The sequence below is a fragment of the Pseudorca crassidens genome, chromosome 18 (genome assembly GCF_039906515.1).
Source record: "Pseudorca crassidens isolate mPseCra1 chromosome 18, mPseCra1.hap1, whole genome shotgun sequence".
NCBI classification, from domain to species: Eukaryota; Metazoa; Chordata; class Mammalia; order Artiodactyla; family Delphinidae; genus Pseudorca; species Pseudorca crassidens.
In genome coordinates, this window is record NC_090313.1 from 22,807,469 (window position 1) to 22,834,990 (window position 27,522).

Here is a 27,522-nt window from a genome sequence, read left to right on the forward strand (position 1 = left end):
ATTAAATCTCCACCAACAACTTGATGTACGCTGCATCTGTGGAAGACCTGAATAGACAATGAATCATCCCAAATTGAGGAGGTGGAATTTGGGAGCAACGATATATATATATATATATTATTTCCCTTTTTCTCTTTTAGTGAGTGTGTATGCTTCTGTGTGTAATTTTGTCTGTATAGCTTTGCTTTTACCATTTTTCCTAGGATTCTGTCTGTCCGTATTTTTTTTTTTTACTTAAAATTTTTTTCTTCTTAATAATTATTTTTTATTTTAATAAATTTATTTTACTTTGTTTTATCTTCTTTCTTATTTTTCCTCCCTTTTATTGTGAGCCATGTGGAGGACAGGCTATTGGTGCTCGAACTAGGCGTCAGGACTGTGCCACTGAGGTGGGAGAGCCAAGTTCAGGACACTGGTCCACAAGACACCTCCCAGCTCCATATAATATCAAAAGGCAAAAATTTCCCAGAGATCTCCATGTCAACACCAAGACCCAGCTACACTCAACGACCAGCAAACTACATTGCTGGACACCCTATGCCAAACAACTAGCAAGACAGGAACACAACCCCATTCATTAGCAGAGAGGCTGCCTAAAATCCAAATAAAGCTACAGACACCCCAAAACACACCACCAGATGTGGACCTGCCCACCAGAAAGACAAGATCCAGCCTCATCTACCAGAACACAGGCACTAGTCCCCTCCACCAAGAAGCCTTAACAACCCACTGAACCAACCTTAGCCACTGGGGACAGACACCAAAAACAACGGGAAATATGAATCTGCAACCTGCGAAAAGGAGACCCCAAACACAGTAAGTTAAGCAGAATGAGAAGACAGAGAAACACACAGCAGATGAAGGAGCAAGGCAAAAACCCACCAGACCTAACAAATGAAGAGGAAATAGGCAGTCTACCTGAAAAAGGATTCAGAATAATGATAGTAAAGATAATCCAAAATCTTGGAAATAGAATGGAGAAAATACAAAAAAAGTTTAATGAGGACCTACAGGAACTAAAGAGCAAACAAACAGTGATGAACAACACAATAAATGAAATTAAAAATTCTCTAGAAGGGATCAATAGCAGAATAACTGAGGCAGAAGAACGGATAAGTGACCTGGAAGATAAAAGAGTAGAAATAACTACTACAGAGCAGAATAAAGAAAAAAGAATGAAGAGAATTGACAACAGTCTCAGAGACCTCTGGGACAACATTAAACGCACCAACATTCAAATAATAGGGGTCCCAGAAGAAGAAGAGAAAAAGAAAGGGACTGAGAAAATATTTGAAGAGATTATAGTTGAAAACTTCCCTAATATGGGAAAGGAAATAGTTACTCAAGTCCAGGAAGCACAGAGAGTCCCATACAGAATAAATCCAAGGAGAAACACGACAAGACACACATTAATCAAACTATCAAAAATTATAAACAACGAAAAAATACTAAACGCAGCAAGGGAAAAACAATAAGTAACACATAAGGGAATCCCCATAAGGTTAACAGCTGATCTTTCAGCAGACACTCTACAAGCCAAAAGGGAGTGGCAGGACATATTTAAAGTGATGAAAGAGAAAAATCTATAACCAAGATTACTCTACCCAGCAAGGATCCCATTCAGATTTGATGGAGAAATTAAAACCTTTACAGACAAGCAAAAGCTGAGAGAATTCAGCACCACCAAACCAGCTTTAAAACAAATGCTAAAGGAACTTCTCTAGGCAGGAAACACAAGAAAAGGAAAAGACCTACAATAACAAACACAAAACAATTAAGAAAATGGTAATAGGAACACACATATCTATAATTAACTTAAATATAAATGGATTAAATGCTCCAACCAAAAGACATAGATTGGCTGAATGGATACAAAAACAAGATCCATATATATGCTGTCTACAGGAGACCCACTTCAGACCTAGGGACACATACAGACTGAAAGTGAGGGGATGGAAAAAGATATTCCATGCAAATGGAAATCAAAACAAACTTGGAGTAGCAATTCTCATATCAGACAAAATAGACTTTAAAACAAAAACTATTACAAGAGACAAAGAAGGACACTACATAATGATCAAGAGATCAATCCAAGAAGATATAACAATTGTAAATATTTATGCACCCAACATGGGAGCACCTCAATACATAAGGCAAATGCTAACAGTCATAAAAGGGGAAATCAACAGTAACAGAATCATACTAGGGGACTTTAACACCCCACTTTCACCAACAGACAAATCATCCAAAATTGTGTTTCCAAAATAAGGAAACACAAGCTTTAAATGATACATTAAACAAGATGGACTTAATTGATATTTATAGGACATTCCATCCAAAAACAACAGAATACACATCTTCTCAAGTGTTCATGGAACATTCTCCAGGATAGATCATATCTTGGATCACAAATCAAGTCTTGGTAAATTTAAGAAAATTCAAATCATATCAAGTATCTTTTCCTACCACAAGGCTATGAAACTAGATATCAATTAAAGGAAAAATATCTATAAGAAATACAAACACATAGAGGCCAAACAACACACTACTTAACAACAAAGAGATCACTGAAGAAATCAAAGAGGAAATTAAAAAATACATAGAAACAAACACAATGAAAACACGATGACCCAAAGCCTATGGGCTGCAGCAAAAGCAGTTCTAAGAGGGAAGCTTATAGCAATACAAGCCTACCTTAAGAAACAAGAAACATCTCAAATAAACAACCTAACCTTACACCTAAAGCAATTAGAGAAAGAAAAACAATAAACCCACAAAGTTAGCAGAAGGAAAGAAATCATAAAGACAGATCAGAAATAAATGAAAAAGAAATGAAGGAAACGATAGCAAAGATCAATAAAACTAAAAGCTGGTTCTTTGAGAAGATAAAAAAAATTGATAAACCATTAGCCAGACTGATCAAGAAAGAAAGGGAGAAGACTCAAATCAATAGAATTAGAAATGAAAAACGAGAAGTAAAAACTGACACCGCAGAATTACAAAGGACCATGAGAGATTACTACAAGCAACTATATGCCAATAAAATGGACAACCTGGAAGAAATGGAGAAATTCTTAGAAATGCACAAACTTCCGAGACTGAACCAGGAAGAAATAGAAAATATGAACAGACCAATCACAAGCACTGAAATTGAAACTGTGATTAAAAATTTTCCAACAAACAAAAGCCCAGGACCAGATGGCTTCACAGGCGAATTCTATCAAACATTTAGAGAAGAGCTAACGCCTATCCTTCTCAAACTCTTCCAAAGTATATCAGAGGGAGGAACACGCCCAAACTCATTCTACGAGGCCACCATCACTCTGATGCCAAAACCAGAAAAAGATGTCACAAAGAAAGAAAACTGCAAGCTAATATCACTGATGAACATAGATGCATAAATCCTCAACAAAATACTAGCAAACAGAATCCAACAGCACATTAAAAGGATCATACACCATGATCAAGTAGGGTTTATCCCAGGAATGCAAGGATTCTTCAATATATGCAAATCAATCAACATGATACACCATATTAACAAATTGAAGGGGAAGAACCATATGATCATGTCAATAGATGCAGAGAAAGCTTTTGAAAAAAATCAACACCCATTTATGATAAAAACCCTCCAGAAAGTAGGCATAGAGGGAACTTTCCTCAACATAATAAAGGCCATATATGACAAACCCACAGCCAACATCATCCTCAATGGTGAAAAACTGAAACCATTTCTACTAAGATCAGGGACAAGACAAGGGTGCCCACTCTCACCACTCTTAGTCAACATAGTTTTGGAAGTTTTAGCCACAGCAATCAGAGAAGAAAAGGAAATAAAAGGAATCCAAATCAGAAAAGAAGTAAAGCTGTCACTGTTTGCAGATGGCATGATACTATACATAGAGAATCCTAAAGATGCTACCAGGAAACTACTAGAATTAACCAATGAATTTGGTAAAGTAGCAGGATACAAAATTAATGCACAGAAATCTCTTGCATTCCTGTACACCGATGATGAAAAATCAGAAAGTGAAATTAAGAAAACACTCCCATTTATCACTGCAACAAAAACAATAAAATATCTAGGAATAAACTTACCTAAGGAGACAAAAGACCTGTATGCAGAAAATTATAAGACACTGATGAAAGAAATTAAAGATGATACAAATAGATGGAGAGATATACCATGTTCTTGGATTGGAGGAATCAACATTTTGAAAATGACTCTACTACCCAAAGCAATCTACCGATTCAATGCAATCCCTATCAAACTACCAATGGCATTTTTCAGAGAACTAGAACAAAAAATTTCACAATTTGTATGAAAACACAAAAGACCCCGAATAGACAAAGCAATCTTGAGAGAGAAAAATGGAGCTGGAGGAATCAGGCTCCCTGACTTCATACTATACTACAAAGCTACAGTAATCAAGGCAGTATGGTACTGGCACAAAAACAGAAATATAGATCAATGGAACAGGATAGAAATCCCAGAGATAAACCCACACACATATGGTCAACTTAATCTTTGATAAAGGAGGCAAGAATATACAATGGAGAAAAGACAGCCTTTTCAATAAGTGGTGCTGGGAGAACTGGACAGCTGCATGTAAAAGAATGAAATTAGAACACTCCCTAACACCATACACAAAAATAAACTCAAAATGGATTAAAAACTTAAATGTAAGGCCAGACACCATAAAACTCTTAGAGGAAAAGATAGGAAGAACACTCTATGATATAAATCACAGCAAGTTCTTTTTTGACCTCCCACCTATAGAAATGGAAATAAAAACAAAAATAAACAAATGGGACCCAATGAAACTTAAAAGCTTTTGCACAGCAAAGGAAACCAAAAACAAGACGAAAAGACAGCCCCCAGAATGGGAGAAAATATTTGCAAATGAAGCAACTGACAAAGGATTAATCTCCAAAATTTAGAAGCAGCTCATGCAGCTCAATATCAAAAAAAAAAAAAAAAAAAAAACCCAATCCAAAAATGGGCAGAAGACCTAAATAGACATTTCTCCAACGAAGATATACAGATTGCCTACAGACACATGAAAGAATGCTCAACATCCTTAATCATTAGAGAAATGCAAATCAAAAGTACAGTGAGATATCATCTCAACACCAGTCAGAATGGCCGTCATCAAAAATCTATGAACAATAAGTGCTGGAGAGGATGTGGAGAAAAGGGAACCCTCTTGCACTGCTGGTGGGAATGTAAACTGATACAGCCACTATGGAGAACAGTATGGAGTTTCCTTAAAAAACTAAAAATAGAACTACCATACGACCCAGCAATCCCACTACTGAGCATATACCGTGAGAAAACCATAATTCAAATAGGGTCATGTTCCAAAATGTTCATTGCAAGTCTATTTACAATAACCAGGGCATGGAAACAACCTAAGTGTCCATCAACGGATAAATGGATAAGAAGATGTGGCACATATATACAATGGAATATTACTCAACCATAAAGAGAAATGAAATTGATTTATTTGTAGTAAGGTGGATGGACCTAGAGTCTGTCATACAGAGTGAAAAAATTGCTAGCAATTATTATTATTCTGTTGCTGTGTGGAAGGAAATTTGAATGAAACTGATACAAATGTTTCTGAAATCATACTTTAGTAAAGATATTGACAAATCAATTACAAAATAATTAAAAAATAAAGATAATAGATACTATGCCTTTTACTGAATGGGAGTTTAAAATGAATACTAAGAGGTTGTCTCAATTTTATATTCTATATTTTTCTTTATAATTACATTTAAGAGTATGATGATAAAATATCTTCTTTCAGAATTTGAATATGCTTACTTATCCACCTTTTCCCTACAATCACTTGTTTTCTTGTGTGACAACAACAACAAAAAGTTACTTTAAAGCCTATGACTGAAACTTGGAGCTATGTATAAAAATTTGCCATTGTACCTTTTTGCATTTATATATATAGGGCAGTTGTCCACGTCCTACCATTGTTCCTCATATAATAAAAACTTGGTATAAATAGAAAATAAATAAAACTAGATAATTAAATAATAAAGTTTTTATTTCATGTGAATGATATGAGTAAATGTACGGATTCTAGAACATTTTAATAGAATTCTCTTAGAAGTTCATGGGGTGGGGACCAGTTTCTTAAAAAGGAGTCATTGATTGGATAAACGTTTTGAAATTTGATCTATCTCATATTATTCAACAGCAACTTACTGTTTGCAAAGCACTGTGATAAATGACTTAGCATACAAAATAAATAGGAAGAGCCAAATTAGTTCCATTATAAGAGTCACTTATAAAGAGCCTTCATACGATACAGAGGTTCCTAGATTTTGCTCTAGACCAGGGGTCAGCAAACATTTTCTGTAAAGTGCCAGATAATAAACATCATCTACACTGTGGACCACATGACTTATTTTGCAAATTCTTCGCGTTGCCATTGTAACAGAAAAGCAATCACAGACAATAGGGAAGATAAAAGTGGTTGTGTTTCAATAGAACTTTATCTACAAAAACAGGTTGTGGTCTGGATTTAGCTGGAAAGCTATAGTTTGCCAAACCTGTTTTAGACCAACTGAATCAATCCGGGGCCCTTTGAATAAAGATTTTTAATAAGCTACACATGACTCTCATGATCGGACATATTTGGGGAACATAAGGATAATATATGCACATTGAATAAATGCATGTGTCTTTAAGCTGGCCTCAGTTTCGGCAAAGGACGGATACACTAAGAAGATGTTATACAATATGAAAATACTGTTTGTGAAATTTGCAGTTAGAGAGGTTCCAAAGGGACTAAGTGGAATAGGTAAGAGAGTTCTGTACTATCTTAGAACATGCAAATATTTAACCCAATTTATTTGGATAGAATATAAAGCACTTAAGCTCATCAAAAAGGCCATTATGGAGAGAAAGGAGTGCCACAAACGCCATATATTTTATTTCAAGCAGTGAGTTCCTTTGACAGTATTGAGCAGTATAATGAAGCATATAGGTCACTCCAGATTTCAGGTTTCCTTTGAAAATCTGAAATAGTTGGCACCCTCTGTATTGAATTTTCAAAAGGCAAAACTCATCTGGAGCTGAATATTGCATCCCCCTTTTAGCAGAGGCAGGTTTTCTCTGATTCAAGCAATCTCCACTTGCGTATGTAACTCATTTGGGTTCCCTAAATGTCCTGGCAGGTATTTAATTTTAGACTCTTTCTAATTATCTTGTACACATTTCAGTCGTCTGGAAGAGAAGAGAGAATCCAAGAGGGGTTTCATTAGGAGAAATGCAAATTGCCTGTTAATAGGTGGAAAGACTTAAAGGTATAATCCATTTACAGAAAGTATCTATTTATCAGTTTAAATTGATTATACATCAACATAATTTGAGTATTTTAATGTATGCACGCTTAGTTTTACATTTTCCTACTATACATACTCCAGGATAATTTGGTAAAGACTAAAATGAAACAAAACTGAACTAAACACTCTCCCAGGGCAGGTAAAACAAACTCTGCATTAAACATATGTCAATACGAAAATACCTATGTCCTATACATGTGTTATATTTCTCACTGAAATTAATTAAAAAATAATAATTTTGAAGATATTTGAAGCCTATTGTATAATGTTACATTTTTAAGGTAAAATGAGGTGATGAATCTCTTTGGAATCCAAGGTCATGAAACACAAACCTCAAAAATATGAAGTAAAGGGCTCCCCTGGTGGCGCAGTGGTTGAGAGTCCGCCTGCCGATGCAGGGGACACGGGTTCGTGCCTCGGTGCGGAAGGATCCCACATGCCGCGGAGCGGCTGGGCCCGTGAGCCATGGCCGCTGAGCCTGCGCGTCTGGAGCCTGTGCTCCGCAACGGGAGAGGCCACAACAGTGAGAGGCCCGCGTAACAACAACAAAAAAAAAAATGAAGTAATGAATTGTAGGAATAATAAATTTAAAATGTCAGTACATGAAATAAGTTTTTATGTTTGACTCGATGGTCTCAGAGTTTCCCCCAATGTTTTTTGTTTAACATCTTTATTGGAGTATAATTGCTTTACAATGTTGTGTTAGTTTCTGCTGTATAACAAAGTGAACCAGCTATACATATACATATATCCCCATATCCCCTGCTTCTTGCGTCTCCCACCCACTCTCCTGTCCCACCCCTCTAGGTGGTTACAAAGCACCGAGCTGATCTCCCTGTGCTATGCGGCTACTTCCCACTAGCTATCTATTTTACATTTGGTAGTGTATATATGTCAATGCCACTATCTCACTTTGTCCCAGCTTACCCTCCCCCCGCCTCCTGTCCTCAAATCCATTCTCTACCTCTGCGTCTTTATTCCCGTCCTGCCTCTAGGTTCTTCATGACCTTTATATATATATATATATATATTCCATATATATGTGTTAGCATGCGGTATTTATTTTTCTCTTTCTGACTTACTTCACTCTGTATGACAGACTCTAGGTCCATCAACCTCACTACAAATAACTCAATTTCATTTCTTTTATTTTTGGGGGGGGGTGTACGCGGGCCCCTCACTGCTGTGGCCTCTGCCGTTGCGGAGCACAGGCTCCGGACGCGCAGGCTCAGCAGCCATGGCTCACGGGCCCAGCCGCTCCGCGGCATGTGGGATCCTCCCGGACCAGGACACGAACCCTTGTCCAGGCATCGGCAGGCAGACTCTCAACTACTGCTCCACCAGGGAAGCCCTCTACTGTTGTTAATATGACCACAGTTGTTCTTCATCAGCAAGATTTAAGTATCTGAGACTGCTTTAGGATTTCTAATAGCTTTGAACCAGTATCTTTTAATTTCACAAACCTGATGAGGCTTTCTTTTTGATATTCATACCTTAATTTCCATTGACACAGAAACACATTAGCACAGGCCCTTGCTAGCTTGCACCTTTGCCCTTCGTGAGTGTTACAGCTTTCTAACTAGCTTCTGTATCAACAATCTTTCTTGTATTGTGGCATCAAATTATTTATTCTAAAATATTACTTGAATTGTGGTTTTAGCATCAATTTTTAAAACTTTTAACATCTTTACTGGAGTATAATTGCTTTATAGTGGTGTGCTAGTTTCTGCTGTATAACAAAGTAAATCAACTATACATATACATATATCTCCATATCTCCTCCCTCCTGCATCTCCCTCCCACCCTCCCTATCCTACCCCTCTAGGCGGTCACAAAGCACTGAGCTGATCTCCCTGTGTTATGAGGCTTCTTCCCACTAGCTATCTATTTTACATTTGGTAGTGTATATATGTCCATGCCACTCTCTCACTTTGTCCCAGCTTACCCTTCCCCCTCTCTGTGTCCTCAAGTCCATTCTCTACGTCTGAGTCTTTATTCCTGTACTGACCCTAGGTTCTTCAGAGCCTTTTTTTTTTTTTTTTTTTTAGATTCCATATACATGTGTTAGTATATGGTATTTCTTTTTCTCTTTCTGGCTTACTTCACTCTGTATGACAGACTCTATGTCCATCCACCTCACTGCAAATAACTCAATTTAATTTCTTTTTATGGCTGAGTAATATTCCATTGTATATATGTACCACATCTTTATCCATTCATCTGTCGATGGACACTTAGGTTGCTTCCATGTCCTGGCTATTGTAAATAGAGCTGTAATGAACATTGTGGTACGTGACTCTTCTTGAATTATGGTTTCCTCATGGTATATGCCCAGAAGTGGGATTGCTGGGTCCTATGGTAGTTCTATTTTTAGTTTTGTAAGGAACCTCCATACCATTCTCCATAGTGGCTGTATCAATTTACATTCCCACCAACAGTGCCAGAGGGTTCCCTTTTCTCCACATCCTCTCCAGCATTTATTGTTCGTAGACTTTTTAAAAGATGGCCATTCTGACCAGAGTGAGGTGATACCTCATTGTACTTTTGATTTGCATTTCTCTAATGATTTGTGATGTTGACCATTCTTTCATGTGTTTCTTGGCAATCTGTATATCTTCTCTGGAGAAATGTCTATTTAGAGCTTTTGTCCATTTTTGGATTGGGTTATTTGCTTTTTGATATTGAGCTGCATGAGATGCTTGTATATGTTGGAGATTAATCCTTTGTCAGTTGCTTCATTTGCAAATACTTTCTCCCATTCTGAGGGTTGTCTTTTCGTCTTGTTTATGGTATCCTTTGCTGTGCATAAGCTTTTGTTTTGTTAGGTCCCATTTGTTTATTTTTGTTTTTATTTCCATTTCTCTAGGAGGTGGGTCAAAAAGGATCTTGCTGTGATTTATACCATAGAGTGTTCTGCCTATGTTTTTGGTATGCGGGCCACTCACTGTTGTGGCCTCTCCCGTTGCGGAGCACAGGCTCCGGATGCGCAGGCTCAGCGGCCATGGCTCACAGGTCCAGCCACTCTGTGGCATGTGGGATCTTCCCAGACCAGGGCACGAACCCACGTCCCCTGCATCGGCAGGCGGACTCTCAACCACTGTGTCACCAGGGAAGCCTCTGCCTATGTTTTCCTTTAAGAGTTTTATAGTGTCTAGCCTTACATGTGTGGTCAAAAGTCTGGTCTTTAACCCGTTAGGAGTTTATTTTTGTGTATGGTGTTAGGGAATATTCTAATTTCATTCTTTTACATGTAGCTGTCCAGTTTTCCCAGCACCACTTATTGAAGAGGCTCTCCTTTCTCTATTGTATATTCTTGCCTCCTTTATCAAAGATAAGGTGACCATATGTGCGTGTGTTTATCTCTGGATTTTCTGTCCTGTTCTATCGATCTATAATTCTGTTTTTGTGCCAGTACCATATTTTCTTGATTACTGCAGCTTTGTAGTATAGTCTGAAGTCAGGGAGTCTGATTGCTCCAGCTTTGTTTTCTTTCTAAAGATTGCTTTGGCTATTCGGGGTCTTTTGTGTCTCCATACATTGTGCAATTTTTTGTTCTAGTTCTGTGAAAAATGCCATTGGTAGTTTGATAGGGATTGCATTGAATCTGTAGATTGCTTTGGGTAGTAGAGTCATTTTCGCAATGTTGATTCTTCCAATCCAAGAACATGGTATATCTCTCCATCTATTTGTATCATCTTTAATTTCTTTCATCAGTGTCTTATAATTTTCTGCATACAGGTTTTTTCTCTCCTTAGGTAGGTTTATTCCTAGGTATTTTTTTCTTTTTGTTGCAATTGTGAATGGGAATGTTTCCTTAATTTCTCTTTTAGATTTTTCATCATTAGTATACAGGAATGCAAGAGATTTCTGTGCATTAATTTTGTATCCTGCTACTTTACCAAATTCATTGATTAGCTCTAGTAGTTTCCTGGTAGCATCTTTAGGATTCCCTATGTATAGTATCATGCCATCTGCAAACAGTGACAGCCTTACTTCTTCCTTTCTGATTTGGATTCCTTTTATTTCTTTTTCTTTGTTGATTGCTGTGGCTAAAACTTCCAAAACTATGTTGACTAAGAGTGGTGAGAGTGGGCAACCTTGTCTTGTTCCTGATCTTAGAGGAAACCTTATGAGTTTTTCACCATTGAGAACTATGTTGGCTGTGTGTTTGTTATATATGGCCTTTATTATGTTGAGGTAGGTTCCCTCTAGGCCCGCTTTCTGGAGAGTTTTTATCATAAATTGGTGTTGAATATTGTTGAAAGCTTTTTCTGCATCTACTGAGATTATCATATGGTTTTTATCCTTCAATTTGTTAATATGGTGTATCACATTGATTCATTTGTGTGTATTGAAGAATCCTTGCATTCCTGGGATAAACCCCACTTGATCATGGTGTATGATCCTTTTAATGTGCTGTTGGATCCTGTTTCCTAGTGTTTTCTTGAGGTTTTTTACACCTCTGTTCATCAGTGTTATTGGCTTCTGGTTTTGTTTTGTTATGACATCTTTGGTTTTGATGTCAAGGTGATGGTGGCCTAATAGAATGAGTTTGGGAGTGTTTCTCCCTCTGCTGCAGTTTGGAAGAGTTTGAGAAGGAGAGGTCCTAGTGCTTCTCTAAATATTTGATAGAATTCACCTGTGAAGCCATCTGGTCCTGGGCTTTTGTTTGTTGGAGAAATTTAAATCACATTTTCATTTTCCATGCTTGTGATTGGTCTGTTGTTTTTTTTTTTTTTATTTTCTTCCTGGTTCAGTCTTGGAAGGTTGTGTTTTTCTAAAAATTTGTCCGTTTCTTCCAGGTTGTCCATTTTGTTGGCATATAGTTACTTGTAGTAATCTCTCATGATTCTTTGTATTTCTGCAGTGTCAGTTGTTACTTTTCGTTTTTCATTTCTAATTCTGTTGTTTTGAGTCTTTTCCCTTTTTTTCTTGATGAGTCTGGCTAATGGTTTATCAATTTTGTTTATCTTCTGAAAGAACCAGCTTTTAGTTTATTGATCTTTGCTATTATTTCCTTCTTCTTCTTCTTTTTTTTCCCATTTATTTCTGATCTGATTTTTATGATTCCTTCCCTTCTGCTAACTTTGGGGTTTCTTTGTTCTTTCTCTATTTGCTTTAAGTGTAAGGTTAGGTGGTTTATTTGAGATTTTTCTTGTTTCTTGAGGTAGGATTGTATGCCATAAAATTCCTGCTTATAAATGCTTTTACTGCATACCATAGGTTCTGGGTCTTCGTTTTTTCATTTTCATTTGCTTCTAGGTATTTTTTGATTTTCTCTTTGATTTCTTCAGTGATCTCTTGGTTATTTAGTAGTGTATTGTTTAGCCTCCATGTGTTTGTATTTTTTACAATTTCTTTTTCCTGTAATTGATATCTAATCTCATAGCATTGTGATTAGAAAAGGTACTTGATACAATTTCAATTTTCTTAAATTTACCAAGGCTTGATTTGTGACCCAAGATATGATCTATCCTGGAGAATGTTCCATGAGCACTTGAGAAGAAATTGTATTTTTTTTTTTGATGGAATATCCTATAAATATCAATTAAGTCCATCTTGTTTAATGTGTCATTTAAAGCTTGTGTTTCCTTATTTATTTTCATTTTGGATGATCTGTTCATTGTTGAAAGTGGGGTGTTAAAGTTCCCTAGTATGATTATGTTACTGTTGATTTCCCCTTTTATGACTGTTAGCATTTGCCTTATGTATTGAGGTGCTCCCATGTTGGGTGCATAAATATTTACAATTGTTATATCTTCTTCTTGGATTGATCCCTTGATCATTATGTAGTGTCCTTCTTTGTCTCTTGTAATAGTCTTTATTTTATAGTCTATTTTGTCTGATATGAGAATTGCTACTCCAGCTTTGTTTTGATTTCCATTTGCATGGAATATCTTTTTCCATCCCCTCACTTTCAATCTGTATGTAACCCTAGGTCTGAAATGGGTCTCTTGTAGACAGCATATATATGGGTCTTGTTTTTGTATTCATTCAGCCAGTCTTTGTCTTTTGGTTGGAGCATTTAATCCATTTACATTTAAGTTAATTATAGATATGTGTGTTCCTATTACCATTTTCTTAATTGTTTTGGGTTTGTTATTGTAAGTCTTTCCTTTCTCTTGTGCTTCCTGCCTAGAGAAGTTTCTTAAAATTTTCTGGTTTGGTGGTGCTGAATTCTCTTAGGTTTTGCTTGTCTGTAAAAGTTTTAATTTCTCTATCGGATATCAATAAGGTCCTTGCTGGGTAGAGTGAACTTGGTTGTAGGTATTCCCCTTTCATCACTTTAAATATGTCCTGCCACTCCCTTCTGGCTTGTAGAGTTTCTGTTGAAAAATCAGCTGTTAACCTTATGGGGATCCCTTGCATGTTATTTGTTGTTTTTCTCTCCCATTAATATATTTTTTTTAAAATTTTTGATAGTTGATTAATATGTGTCTTGACATGTTTCTCTTGGATTTATCCTGTATGGGACTCTCTTTGCTTCCTGGACTTGACTATTTTCTTTCCCATATTTGGGAAGTTTTCAACTATAATCTCTTCAAATATTTTCTCAGTCACTTTCTTTTTCTCTTCTTCTTCTGGGACCCCTGTAGTTCGAATGTTGGTGCATTTAATGTGGTCCCCGTGGTGTCTGAGACTGTCCTCAAGTCTTTTCATTCTTTTTCTTTATTCTGCTCTGCAGTAGTTATTCCTACTATTTTATCTTCCAGGTCACTTATCCGTTCTTCTGCCTCATTTATTCTGCTACTGATTCCTTCTAGAGAATTTTTAATTTCATTTACTGTGTTGTTCATCATTGTTTGTTTCCTCTAGTTCTTCTTGGTCCTTATTTTGTGTCATCTTTACTATCATTACTCTGAATTCTTTTTCAGGTAGACTGTCTATTTCCTCTTCATTTGTTTTGCTGATGGGTTTTTACCTTGCTCCTTCATCTGCTGAGTATTTCTCTGTCTTCTCATTTTGCTTAAACTACTGTGTTTGGGGTCTCCTTTTTACAGGCTGCAGGTTCGTAGTTCCCATTGTTTTTGGTGTCTGCCCCCAGTGGATAAGTGTGGTTCAGTTGGTTGTGTTGGCTTCCTGGTGGAGGTGACTGGTGCCTGTTTTGTGGTGGATGAGGCTGGATCTTGTCTTTCTTGTGGGCAGGACTGCATCTGGTGGTTTGTTTTGGGGTATCACTGACCTTATTATGATTTGGGGCAGCCTCTCTTCCAATGGGTGGGGTTGCATTCCTATCTTGCTAGTTGTTTGGCATGGGATGTCCAGGACTGGAACTTGCTGGTCGTTGAGTGGATCTGGGTCTTAGTGTTGAGATAGAGATCTCTGGGAGAACTCTAGCTGATTGATATTACCTGGGGCCAGGAGGTCTCTGGTGGTTCAATGTCCTGAACTCTGTTCTCCCACCTCAGAGGCTCAGGCCTGACACCTGGCTGGATCACCAAGTCCCTGTCAGCCACACAGCCAGGCACGTGGACCGTTTCTTGCCTTTTGGTAAGTCTGAGGCCTTCTGCCAGTGTTCAGTAGGTGTTCTGTAGGAGTTGTTCTACATGTAGATGTATTTTTGATGTATTTGTGGGGAGGAAGGTGATCTCCACATCTTACTCCTCTGCCATCTTGGAGGTCCTCCTTGCCTGATAGCTGGGTCTGTGGACCTCTGGGAGCAGGCAGTTCTAGCAACAACATTGGTGCCAAGCCTGGGAATGAAGCTTCACTTCAGCCACTCCTGTGTCCAGCACCACCATCTTCTCATGCCTCCGCCGCTGACTCTGCAACTGTAGCTGCCCTTGCCCAGCTCCAGCTCCCCAATTTTGAATTGTGATATTTTAATTTATGCTGTTTAGTCTTATTGGGAATTTCTTTCACCTCTCCATGCCTATCTACTTCAATAATTAATAATGCAATTTTTACATGAAAGTAATTTTTGAGAAAATGTTAATATTTATTCTGTTAATATGGTCCCCAGCATCAGAAAAATATTGTTTTAGGCAGACTTTTCTCTAAGATATAGTTTTAAGGTATAGTCTCTATTTGATAGCAGTTAGTGCTGTGTCATTTTTTTGATAATCAAAATTGTTCAACACAAGTTCAGAAGCAATACATATCTGCCCATATTAATACAATATTTCCCCCAGACTGGGGGTCCTCTTCAGTACATCTACAGAAATAGAGTTAAATCTGTATACCAAACCCATATCCATGTTTTGGTGTTAAGTAGAAATACATTAGGAAGATACTTATGTAGTGTAATTTGCCTTACACAATTCACGAGTGTTTCCAGTACAAAATGAATATTCTACCATTAGACTTTCATTCATTTGAGGTTAAGATATTGCTGCCTTTTAAAAGTTTCCTATTTATAAACAACCATACTTGAAAGGGTAATTATAGTAATCTTTCTTGACTATTAATAATTTAGTGGGCCTGATGGAACTTCTTGCAAATTATGACAATTACCTATACTCAATGTTTTATTCTACATTTCAGTGGGAGAAAAGATGGGTAGACCTGGAAAGTTTATTTTTTCTTTGGAGACACAAATGAGTAAAGCAGAGTAATGACAAGATAAAGGAAACCTGGGGTTAAGACGAGTAAATTGGGCAATACAAAATAGAATGGAAATAATAAGGTTCCAGTGATTGAAGCTGCATCTAGTTACTCAAAAGCCTGAGCAAAGGGGTACTTCTTTCCTTTCCCCCTTTCCTCCCTTATCTCTGGCTCTTCTTTGTTTCCTCTTTTCTACCCACATAGCTTACAAAGAAAACACATAGCTATGTCCCCTAAACCCTTGCTTTCCTCTTAACTCTTCTAGCTCTTAGAGCTTGCACTAGACAATCCTTCACCCGTTGTTTACTTTCCTTTTGTAGTTACTGTAGTTCCACGAGTATTAATTCTGTTGGACATTTTAATATTCCTAGACAGAGAGTGGTCTTAACTTTGTGCTAATTCCCCTTAAGATTATATGTTAATTTTCTCAATAAAAGAATATAGTTAAATAAAACTTCAGAAAAAAAACCCTACAAATGTGAAAAAATTAACTATACCCTTCTGACATTCATGTAAAAGCACCAGAGATTAAAGTTAAGGAATAAGTCATTCAATGAGAATAACTAAAATTTACATAGAGTTTACCATGTCCCAAGTACTATTCTAAATAAGTAATATATCTCTTTTACTCCTTTAAAGGATTCTATATAATAGGTACAATTATCATCATATTTATATAGATTATCATATTTATATACAATTATCATCATATTTATATAGATTCTATATAATAGGTACAAATGGAATGGAAAAATGGATGGAAAATGGATGGAAAAAATGAGACACATTTTTATAAGAGATTTACAAAATTCACACAACTGGGTTTGAACACATGCAGTCTGACTCAAGTGTCTTTGCTGTTCAGGATAACACAATGATGCCTCATGGGAAGGAAAATAAGTTAAATATATGCCAGAGAAGGACATACTCATTGCAATTTACAAATCCTTATAGGCAAGTGGAATCAGAACACACAAGCAGGCCTTGCACAACCCATTTGTGAATCCCAAGCAATAATAGAAATACAGACCCATATACCATTATTTCAGTATTTAAGAGCTATAAATCAAGATAGTAAAATACTAAAGAAAACTGTTTTAGCCTATAATCTTAACAAATATATCTTTCAATGACATGGAAGGCCAGGTTCAAATTTAGAATTCTCAGAATTAAAGTTTCATGCCTACACTGTGTTGCTTGGGAAGGGCCACCCCAAAGCTCCTGTCTGAGACCTGAGACTTATCCTCATTCATAACCCCAGCTCATGGGTCTTTCCATCAGAACAGCAAGCATCTTTTAAGCACAGATGATCATCCTGCCTTATACATATTAGCTCTGTTTATTACCTCAAAGAGTTTCCCCTTGAATAACACTTAGCACTAGAATTTTTCACATCAGAGATATTATCTGATATTAGGAAAATGACTGTAGGAAAGAGATGCCTGAAGGTCCTGAAGTTGGCTTAGGGTGATTGGATAGGAAATTACAGACCAGGAGTGTGTTCTGTAAGGAAAATCAACAGCTCCAGGAATACATTCTCCTGGGTCATTTCTACTCCTGACCCATGCAGACATGTCCAGTTCTCTTATTTGATTCTAAGAGTAGTGTTGTAAAAAAGGTTTGAAAAAAATACATCCATAAAAGTGAGAGACAATGACCAATGAAACTAAAGAATGCCATTTAGAATAGAATTAAGTCAAATCTGGTGAATATCAAAAGACTTTGGCAGGAATCTACTGTAGAAACAATTCCTTAGCAAGAATGGCAAAAAAGGAAAAAAGTAGTGAATATCTGAGATAGAAGTGGAAAGAGAAAAATGTGGACATCTAGGTAGGTATGGAAACTCCCATAAATGAACTATTTGTCACTCATCTTAATGTTATCTCTGGGGAAATGGGAAAAAATATTTCAACAATGTGAAACCTTAGAGAAAGAAAAGAGAAGCACAGTCAATTTATATGGCCTGGGTATTCCCACAATGTAGTACTGAAAAAGAAGCTTTGCTGAGGAAGACTGGGTAGATTTTCTACTGGATTCCTATAACTGATGTGTGCAGAAAATGAGGTCAAGCTTTGGGAAGAATGAAAAACTAACCCTGATAAAGATGCCTTTATATGGACTTTGGACATTATGGGAGTCAGTAAAATCCCAGGAAATATGGAGTCTGGGCTTATCTAGAGTGACTTTTATTAAACTATTAATTTATTAAACAAACAAGTAAATAAAATTTTATTTAAAATTTATTAGTTTTTTTGTTTTATTAAAGACAAAACTGCCTATTATAAGTATGTTCTACTTTGTACAGTGCTGTTTTACATAATTGATTTCCTATTCAGAAGAACTTTGTGATGTATGTATGTATTTTGTTGCCCTTTCAGACAAAGGGATTGAACTATAGAAATACTCAACTTTTCAAGGCACCTATGAGAAGCTTCAAGGATTCCATGATTCTGTGATCATCTTTCATAGTACACTGCCTCCAAAGACATGGATAACAGCATGGCTGAGGTAACTATGCTTTCCAGATCAAAGTCCAACATAGGGGGCCTTGTTGCTGTCTAATCTTGCAGAACCCTCATAACCTCTGGGTATTGATATGTGAGAAGTGAAATCTAGAGTCTGTAGCTCATAAGAGGAGCTAACCCACCAGGAGAACAGGTAACAAAAAGACATGAGGAGCCTATAGAAACCTAGGTCCTTGAATGTATCTTCAAGCTGCTGGTTTAATTTGTTATCCTATCTCAAATCTTGTTATATGAGATAATAAATCCTCATTAAAGTTAAGTCACTGATAGTTGTTTTCTATGTTATTTGCTACCACAAGCACACTAATATGAAGAAAATATGACATCCAGAGCTATCCCATGCAAAACTGATAACTGAGTACAGTTACACTATTGAATGGATTAAGAACAATAAAAGCTTAGACTTATAAGTTACCTTAAACACCAAGTGGTTTAATATTGTTCATAAACCATGTAGATATCATATCTACAATTGATGATAAAGTTTAGAGCCAACCCTGAATTTTAAAACAGTTCTAAGTATTCATGTTAAGTTTTTTGAGTAACCTTATCATTTATGATATACAACTATGAAGTACAGCCTCATATCTACTATCTATCCATCTATCTAGCCATCTTTTTATATCTATCTACCTGTGAATAAGATAGCAAATAAATGAACTTTTAGAGGAACTCTTAAATTACATTCACTGATCTTTGCATAGTCCAAATTCCACAGTCACCTACGTTAAAATGAATAATTTACTATTCTTTATCAGTGCCAATTACACATGTTTTACCTGTAAGATATTATTAGCACTGTTACAATGTCAGTTCAACCACATCCATTATGCAATAATATAGCTTGGCTACATAAATCAAGATAAGAGCTTCTTGTTTATGACTCTCTGGAGGCATGAGACAAAAGATTAAGACTGTTAGGAAAGCTAAAAATAGCTGACTCCTGTATTTCTATCAGCAGGGATGAAAGTTGCTTGTTTTCAATACCCTTAACAAATGATTAACTCAATAATTCCAGAATATTTTACTGTTAAATTATTGTTTATAGATAAATGAGATTTTAAGATTAGCATCCTGCCAAAAAAGGTTCTGTGTTTGATAAATAAAATAAGACTATAAGCAAACAAATATTAACAGAGAGGATGACATTTTCTCTCATTTAAAATAGCTGATTGTGGTATTTAAGTCTATGTGAGTATATAAGTTTTTGTTTGTGTATATACAAATATTCCAGTATGTGTGACTTTTACCCCCTTGTGTGCATGTGTGTATGTGTGTTGGGGGGGCTAAGCGAGTATGGGTGGGGGAGTATTTCATCTAACTTTAAAAATACCTTATAATTGACTGACAGTTCAAAGAGATGAGAACCTCAATGATTCTTTGCTGTATAATCACTCTGAAGCATATACAAACTGTTTTTCATAGTTTTATAAAGATTTTAAGGGGATTTGTTTTATAATAAATATGTTGTACCCTTGATATTTTACTTCTTATCTCCATTGGCTTCTACACAAAGCAGACTTCAAAGCTCTTTTAAAATGAACTAAAAACATATCTACTTAAATTCCATCATTGCTGTGTTCCTCCCAATTAAATCCTAAATCCTTTAATTTAAAAATTGCAGAGAATTCCAGCCAGTTAATTCTTGGTTTTGACCACAGTAGATGTGGGGCTCCGTACTGTCATGAGTCTTATTGGAGATTCCTGAAATATCTGGGTAATTGAGCTGGGGATCTTTCCAGGCAAACACTCTTCTATGAAACAGGGTAGTATTACAGTCTGGGGAGATGTAAATGCAGATCATCATCCCTCAGAGATTTCTCTTGGCTGAAAGCATAGATGTGATTAGACATTCAAGTTTCTCTTCTTCGAACTAATCTGTTTACCTCCATGCGGGCGGGCTTAAAACCAAATCTAAACCCTGAAATTGTTTTGTCCTCAGTGCTGTCAGAGGCTCTGTCTACATGAAGCCAAAACAGCCAGATGGAAAATGAAAAGCAACATCCATCATCTAAACATTTTCCTTTTCCACTGCCAAGCATGTAGATATTTGGAAACAACATCACAGTTGACTGAATGTTTTATTTTTAATCTAGATGTTTTGGTATTGTGTAGATACAACCTCAGCATGTAACTTCCTGTGCAAACTTCCCAGATCAGCACAATGGTAGATACATTAGAAAAATAATACACACACATATATTACATTTACTGCATTATTTTAAACCATGAATAATACATTATGTTCAGTACTAAAGAGGATATCATGCTGAATAACCATAATTGAAAATAAAAAGTAATCACACACAAGCACAACTAACTAAAATTAGTAGCCTACTGTGATTTGTAATTTAGAAAAAACACATTTTCATAGGGCCATAGTAGAGACTGATATGGCAGAGCACACAGAGAGAAGATCAGGAGAGGCCTCATGGAGAAATGGATTGGTTTTGGAAATTAAAAATGACCAAGACATGTTAATAAGAATACATGAATACGGGCTTCCCTGGTGGCGCAGTGGTTGAGAATCCGTCTGCTAATGCAGGGGACACGGGTTCGAGCCCTGGTCTGGGAGGATCCCACATGCCGTGGAGCAACTAGGCCCGTGAGCCACAACTACTGAGCCTGTGCATCTGGAGCCTGTGCTCTGCAACAAGAGAGGCAGCGATACTGAGAGGTCCGTGCACAGCGATGAAGAGAGGCCCCCGCTTGCCATAACTAGAGAAAGCCCTCGCACAGAAACGAAGACCCAACACAGCAAAAATAAATTAATTAATTAATAAACTCCTACCCCCAACATCTTCTTAAAAAAAAAAATCTCCAAAAAAAAAAAAAGGATACATGAATATGAATGGCATTTAAGGCATAAAATGTAGGAACAGGGGTCAACAAACATTGACCTATTGACCAAATCTGGACTGCTACACGTTTTTGTATATACATGTATAGGGGAACACAACCATACTCATCTGATTGCTTATTGTTTACCTATTGCCTATGGCTACTTCAGCATTACACCACGGACTTGCAAAGCCACAAATATTTACCATATGGTTCTTTATAGACAAGACTTTGCTGCCCCTATTACATAATATATTTAGAGAAGCAGATGCAATGCAGTGTGAATGGCACATAGGATGCATGCTGCTGATGTGTGTGCCTTGGCCTGGGGGCATTGAGTACATAGGACTGGAAGGGAATTTCAGTCCAGATCATTTAGGACCATGGAAGGGAATTTCAGTCCAGATCATTTAGGACCAATGTCAAGTTAAAGACTAAATAATACTTAGTATGAAGAGAATAACAGCAAGATCAGGTATATACTTATTTTTCAAAAAGCTAGGCTTTTAATGTGATTATATGTCATTTTCTTTTTTAGTATCTACAAAGAAAAAATCTGGTGGACAATATGTCAAATTTTTAACATTAGGTTCCTCTGATGATGGTATAATTATATCAATGAGGCATATATTTTTGATGTAAAATCAGTGGCAATGTATGGAATTGTTTGAAGGCTGATTGTGGAGGCATTTTGGAAAGTGCTTTAACATCACATTAGCTTAACGATAACCTATTTAATTGAAATTTGATGCCAATGGTTTTAAAAAACAAAGTAATTATGATATAAATAACAACTCCTTAACTAATTCATCTTGCAAAACCAAATGCTAATATTTTGGATGTTAACATAATTCATTATTGAACAGTGATGGTCATAGGGTCTGACTGCTTGAGATTTGAATGCATGAATGGCTTTAGGAAACCTGTAAATGTTTGTGCCATGTTTCCTGTGTGAAAACAGGGGCATAATCACAGTTCTTCATTCATGTTGTCGGCTAAATTAAATAAGTTGTTCCAAGTAAAGCACTTAGATAATAAATTGTTGTTATTATTGTTGTGATTATGTTTATTATTTGATTGAGGCATAAATGTGTTGTACTTCAAAATAGAACTCAAGCAAAATTTTCCTATTTATTACGTTATTTCAACAATGTTTTGAGAGCTAAAGAACTGCTTCATCTGCAGAGAATATGTGGAGTTTTATATCCCTCAGGCTTGTATATTTTATCCACAATGAAGTTCAAAGGAAAACTAAGGGAACAAAGTGGTGCCTGAAAAGAAATATGGTGCATTTTTTTCTTCCTGACTGTTCAACCCCTCCTCTTATCCCTGGCCATGTCTTTCTTATATGTGGTTTTCACAAAATGTAAAACATAGAATAAAAATTTTTTAATTTTTTTTGGTTTATTTTTAGTTATTTTTATTGAATTATAGTTGATTTACAGTGTTGTAATTTTTAAAATTAATTAATATATTTTTAAATTTATATTTTTTAATTATATATTTATTTTTGGCTGTTGTTAATTTTTTAAAATTAATTAATTAATTAATATATTTATTTTTGGCCGTGTTGGGTCTTCGTTGCTGCTCGCGGGCTTTCTCTAGTTGCTGCAAGCGGGGGCTACACTTTGTTGTGGTGCACAGGCTTCTCATTGCGGTGGCTTCTCTTGTTGTGGAACATGGGCTCTAGGCACGTGGGTTTCAGTAGTTGTGGCATGCCAGCTCAGTAGTTGTGGTAAACATAGAATAAATTTAAAGTGGTAAGAAAAAATAATAAAGACAAGATAAATAAAACTCTGTCATTCAGACTTAGACATAGTATAACTTAAGACCTGATTTTTTAATGTTATTTTTTCAACTTTAAAAATGTATGCACATACACTTTAATGCACACACAACACAGAATTAGACTGATAATGACAAGTGTATGCAAACAAACCCCACAGTTTTAGTTATTTTGGGAAATATATATTCCAGGCTGGATAAATACAATATAACATTCATAATACTAGTTAGTTATAACACATGGTATCTATTCACTAATGAAAGTTTCTTAGAATGAATGGACATATTCATAAAAAATTATGTTGCTACCCTGAAATTTACCTCTAAACATGTGTATTCATATTACTTTTATTGCTATTTTTTAGATAGAACAACTTCCGATAGTGAAATTATCACTATCCTGTAACATTAGAATATAAAGATAAATGCATATACAAATAAATTTCACAAGTAACAGTTGCAAACTTGGAAACTTATTTGATATTTACTCCCATTTTATTGCTTTGTTGTTGTTTGGCTGCTGTAATACAGGCCAAAACAATGAATTAAAAAAGGTAATTTCTATCTCTCATAATGTTCTGAGTGTTCACAGTACAATTGTGTTACAACAGAATCTAGACTGGTGTCAGACTATAACTCCCATTTTGTTTTTCATTTCCAAGGCTCTGCATACTACGCATCAATTCTCAGTTTGCATTATGTGGTGATTGATTAAGGTCTGAGATTTTTAGAGGATAAATTTGTTTCCTGGAAGGATGGAAAATTGAAATACTCTACGATTTGAACTTTATAGTAGAGGTTATTCATCACACCACATAGCTATTCCTCCTAGTTTAGTCCACAAACTAGGAAGAAAGAAATTTGGCCCTAGAGAAGGAAGAGAAAGAAAAAGGAAATTGAGATACTATTGTATGAGGCTGACCCACATGGTGAGGATTTCCTCCCCTTTGAATAAACAGTACATTTTTAAGAGATGATTGAGAATATAAAGATTGGTGTTCCATGTGTTTCTTATGGGAGTTTTCTTGGTGTTTGTTAGTTGTTTTAATATATCTGCTTGAATGAATGCAACATGGGTCCTGAAATTTTTGTCTGTTTTGTTCACAAATCTATCGCCTCTACCTAGAACAGTGCCCGACACACAGTAGACAGTGAATATGAATATCTTCAAAGTTGGCTTCTACATTTTGATTTAAGATGGCTGTTTAGCTCCCGCATGACATCTGTGTTCTAATTAAAGGAAAGTAGAGAGCATACTTATTTCCTTCAAAGACAAGACACTGGAATCTCAATACCTCTTCAGTCATACTCATAGGTCAGGACTTAGTCCCATGACTATTCTTCTGGGAGAGTGTAAAATGTATTATTTATTCTGGAGATCAGCTAAAACTTGAAGGTTCTAAAACTAATGGAGAAAAGTCAATATGGGGGAACAGCTAACATTCTGTGCCACAGTGCTTTTGCATTTAAAAATTCAGCTATAAAACAAATACTAATTCTATTTTTCTTATGGAGTGGTCACTAAGAGATCTGGGCATGGTTATTTTATGTGTTAAGTGTTTTATGAAACAATGTAATTTCTATTTGATCATAAAATATTCAAATAGGTAAATATAATTTAATGAGTAGTTATTTTCAGTTTTCTTTTTATATATAATTCAGAGATGTAATACTTTTTCTAGGAAATCATTATATTATTGCAAACACTAAAGAATTATGTCTCCTTTTGATCATTGTATTGTGTCTTCATAAAATTTATATTTTTGAAAATGTGTATGTCTTTGAGATGATGAATATTTTTCAAATGTTACAAACCCTAAACTATCCTGTTTTTTCTCAAAGAAACCTCTCATATAATTCAACATTTGAATGAATTTGATCAAATTCTATACAGTATAAATGATTGAAAGAGAGAAAATAGTAAATATAAAATGTATCATCAATCAAGATTTAAGAGACACAGTGGAAAGGATAAACTAGGAGTTTGGGATTAACAGATACACACTACTATATATAAAATAGATAAGCAATAAGGACCTACTGTATACCACAGAAATGATATTCAATATCTTGTAATACCTATTATGGAAAATAATCTGAAAAAGAATATGTAATCTGAAAAGAGTCACTGCTGTATACCTGAAACTGACACAACATTGTAAATCAACTATACTTCAATTAAAAATGAAGAATTGAGACACATGACTATATACATATAGTAAAGGAGTTAGTCTGAAAGGAAATTAAGGCCTGTTTGTCAGAACTTTTCTATAATTTAGGAAAACGTTTTTTGTAGGACCTTATAACTATGCACACATATGAAAAAATATTTTCCTGTCTTAAAAAAGGTTAACTTTACAACTAAAAAGAAATATTTCTGTGTAAGCAATTTAACAACTGAGTCTAGGAAATTTAAATAACAAGTCAACTCAGAAAATTCATACAAAATACCTAATTCTGCTGAAGTGAGGAGATCAAATAGGGAATTTGAATTTAATGCAACCAATTTTATAAACAACATTGTAATTTCTCATAAGATGAATTTTACCATAATAAACTTCTTTAATATACAATAAAGGAAGAAAAGTGATGAAATATAATGCTGAATTGTGGGATTTAGGCAGTTTTATAGAATTTAGAACAAGAGATATTGGGGATATAACCCATGATACAAATAAGAATAGAAAAGAAAATTTATAGAGGTGAGCAGGCAGTGAAAACATACACACAAGAGGGAAAGCCACCTAATTAAAATAATAGTGAGTGATGAGACTGTCAATACTCACTAGTGTTTTACAAATTCTTCTCTGCATTAGGAATTTTTACTCCAGAATTTTAATTGGTCTCTATTTTTTATAAAAATTGAAAACATTTTAAAAATATTGCACTACTCATATTTTAAATTGATACTGAAATCACTCTTCCATGAGTCAAATGTGTATTGAAAATATACAATTTCCTAATTAGTTTAAATATTTATACATGTGAGAAAAAATGGAATCAAAAAATCTTTCAAAGACAAATAGAAAAAATTTTACTATACTAGGAGGAGACATGTGTTCCCAGGGTCACCTAGGCATTTTAGATAGTGCAAGTGGACACTATTAACAGTTTTGCTAGAATAACCAGTGCTGACTGGGTCTGTCACAGGCTATGATATAAAGTCACCTTCACTTTATTCTACTCTTCCTGTTATCTTTTTGGAGGATTTTCCTCTAGTAACAGTCTTGGTCTTCAATGGATGGAAGGCATAGATGAGTGAGATTCTTCTGCACGTGAAACTCTTCTGGGCCTTATTTGGTCATAGGCAAATCTGTAGTGAGCACATATACCATGGCCTGCCCTCTGACCATGGTAGAAGCTACTTGGAATTTTTCTCCTTTGCTAGTGATCAGAAGGATAACTCTGCCTAATTTCGAGGTGTCATTAACTCACCTGTCCACAGTTGTTATAGTCTTCAGCTCAAGTTCTTGTGAATAATTAGTTGACATTTTTATCTCTGTATGTTTTGTTCTTTCTCTATCAACTCTTTCAAAATCCAGTTGCGGAGTAGATAGAGACTGAGGGAGAGAAGTGATGATATTTCTCTCACACCAGCATAATTTAATTGCTTATAAAGTGACTTTGAACAATATCTGCACTATCTGAAAGCACATCATTGCACAACAACGTATAATGTGTGTGGGGATATATATATATATATATATATATATATATATACACACACATATATCCCATATATCCCATATATATGTATATATATCCCATATATATATACAGTAGCTTTACTTTGTTATTTTTGCTATATATATATATATATATATATATATATATATATATACACACACACACACACCCCATACACACTAGGTTTACTTTGTTAAATATATATATTTATATTATATATATATATATAATATATATATACATAAAATAGCAAAGTAAAGCTAGTCAGCAGTAATTTAGTAATTATACTACATTACCTTTAAATATGTCTTAATAGATGCCCTAGGTTTATTCCATACACTTTCTTCTTTTAAGGGCTCTTCTACCATACCACAATTTTTCTATATCAGGCCATTTGCAAATTGTTTTGTTTTGGTTTTGGGGGTTTTTTTTTGGTGAGAAATTATCTTACTTAAATCTATGAATGTTTCTCACTTCATTCAGGTTTCTCTGCAAATGTCACATACTCAGAGAAACCTTCCTTGCCTGCTAAATAAAACGTGTCCTCCTGCTTACAACACCATCACTTCCTAAGCCCTTGTCCTTTCTTACTTTTCTTTATTGCACAATAATTCTCTGAAATCATGATATATTTTATGTGCAATTTTAATCTTCCTTGCTGAAAGGATTTGTATGACATTGATCTATGTGAAAGGATTTGTATGACATTGATCTATGTCAAAAGCATCTTGTATATTTTGGATACTTAGTAATAGTGTGTTGAATGAAAAACAGGACT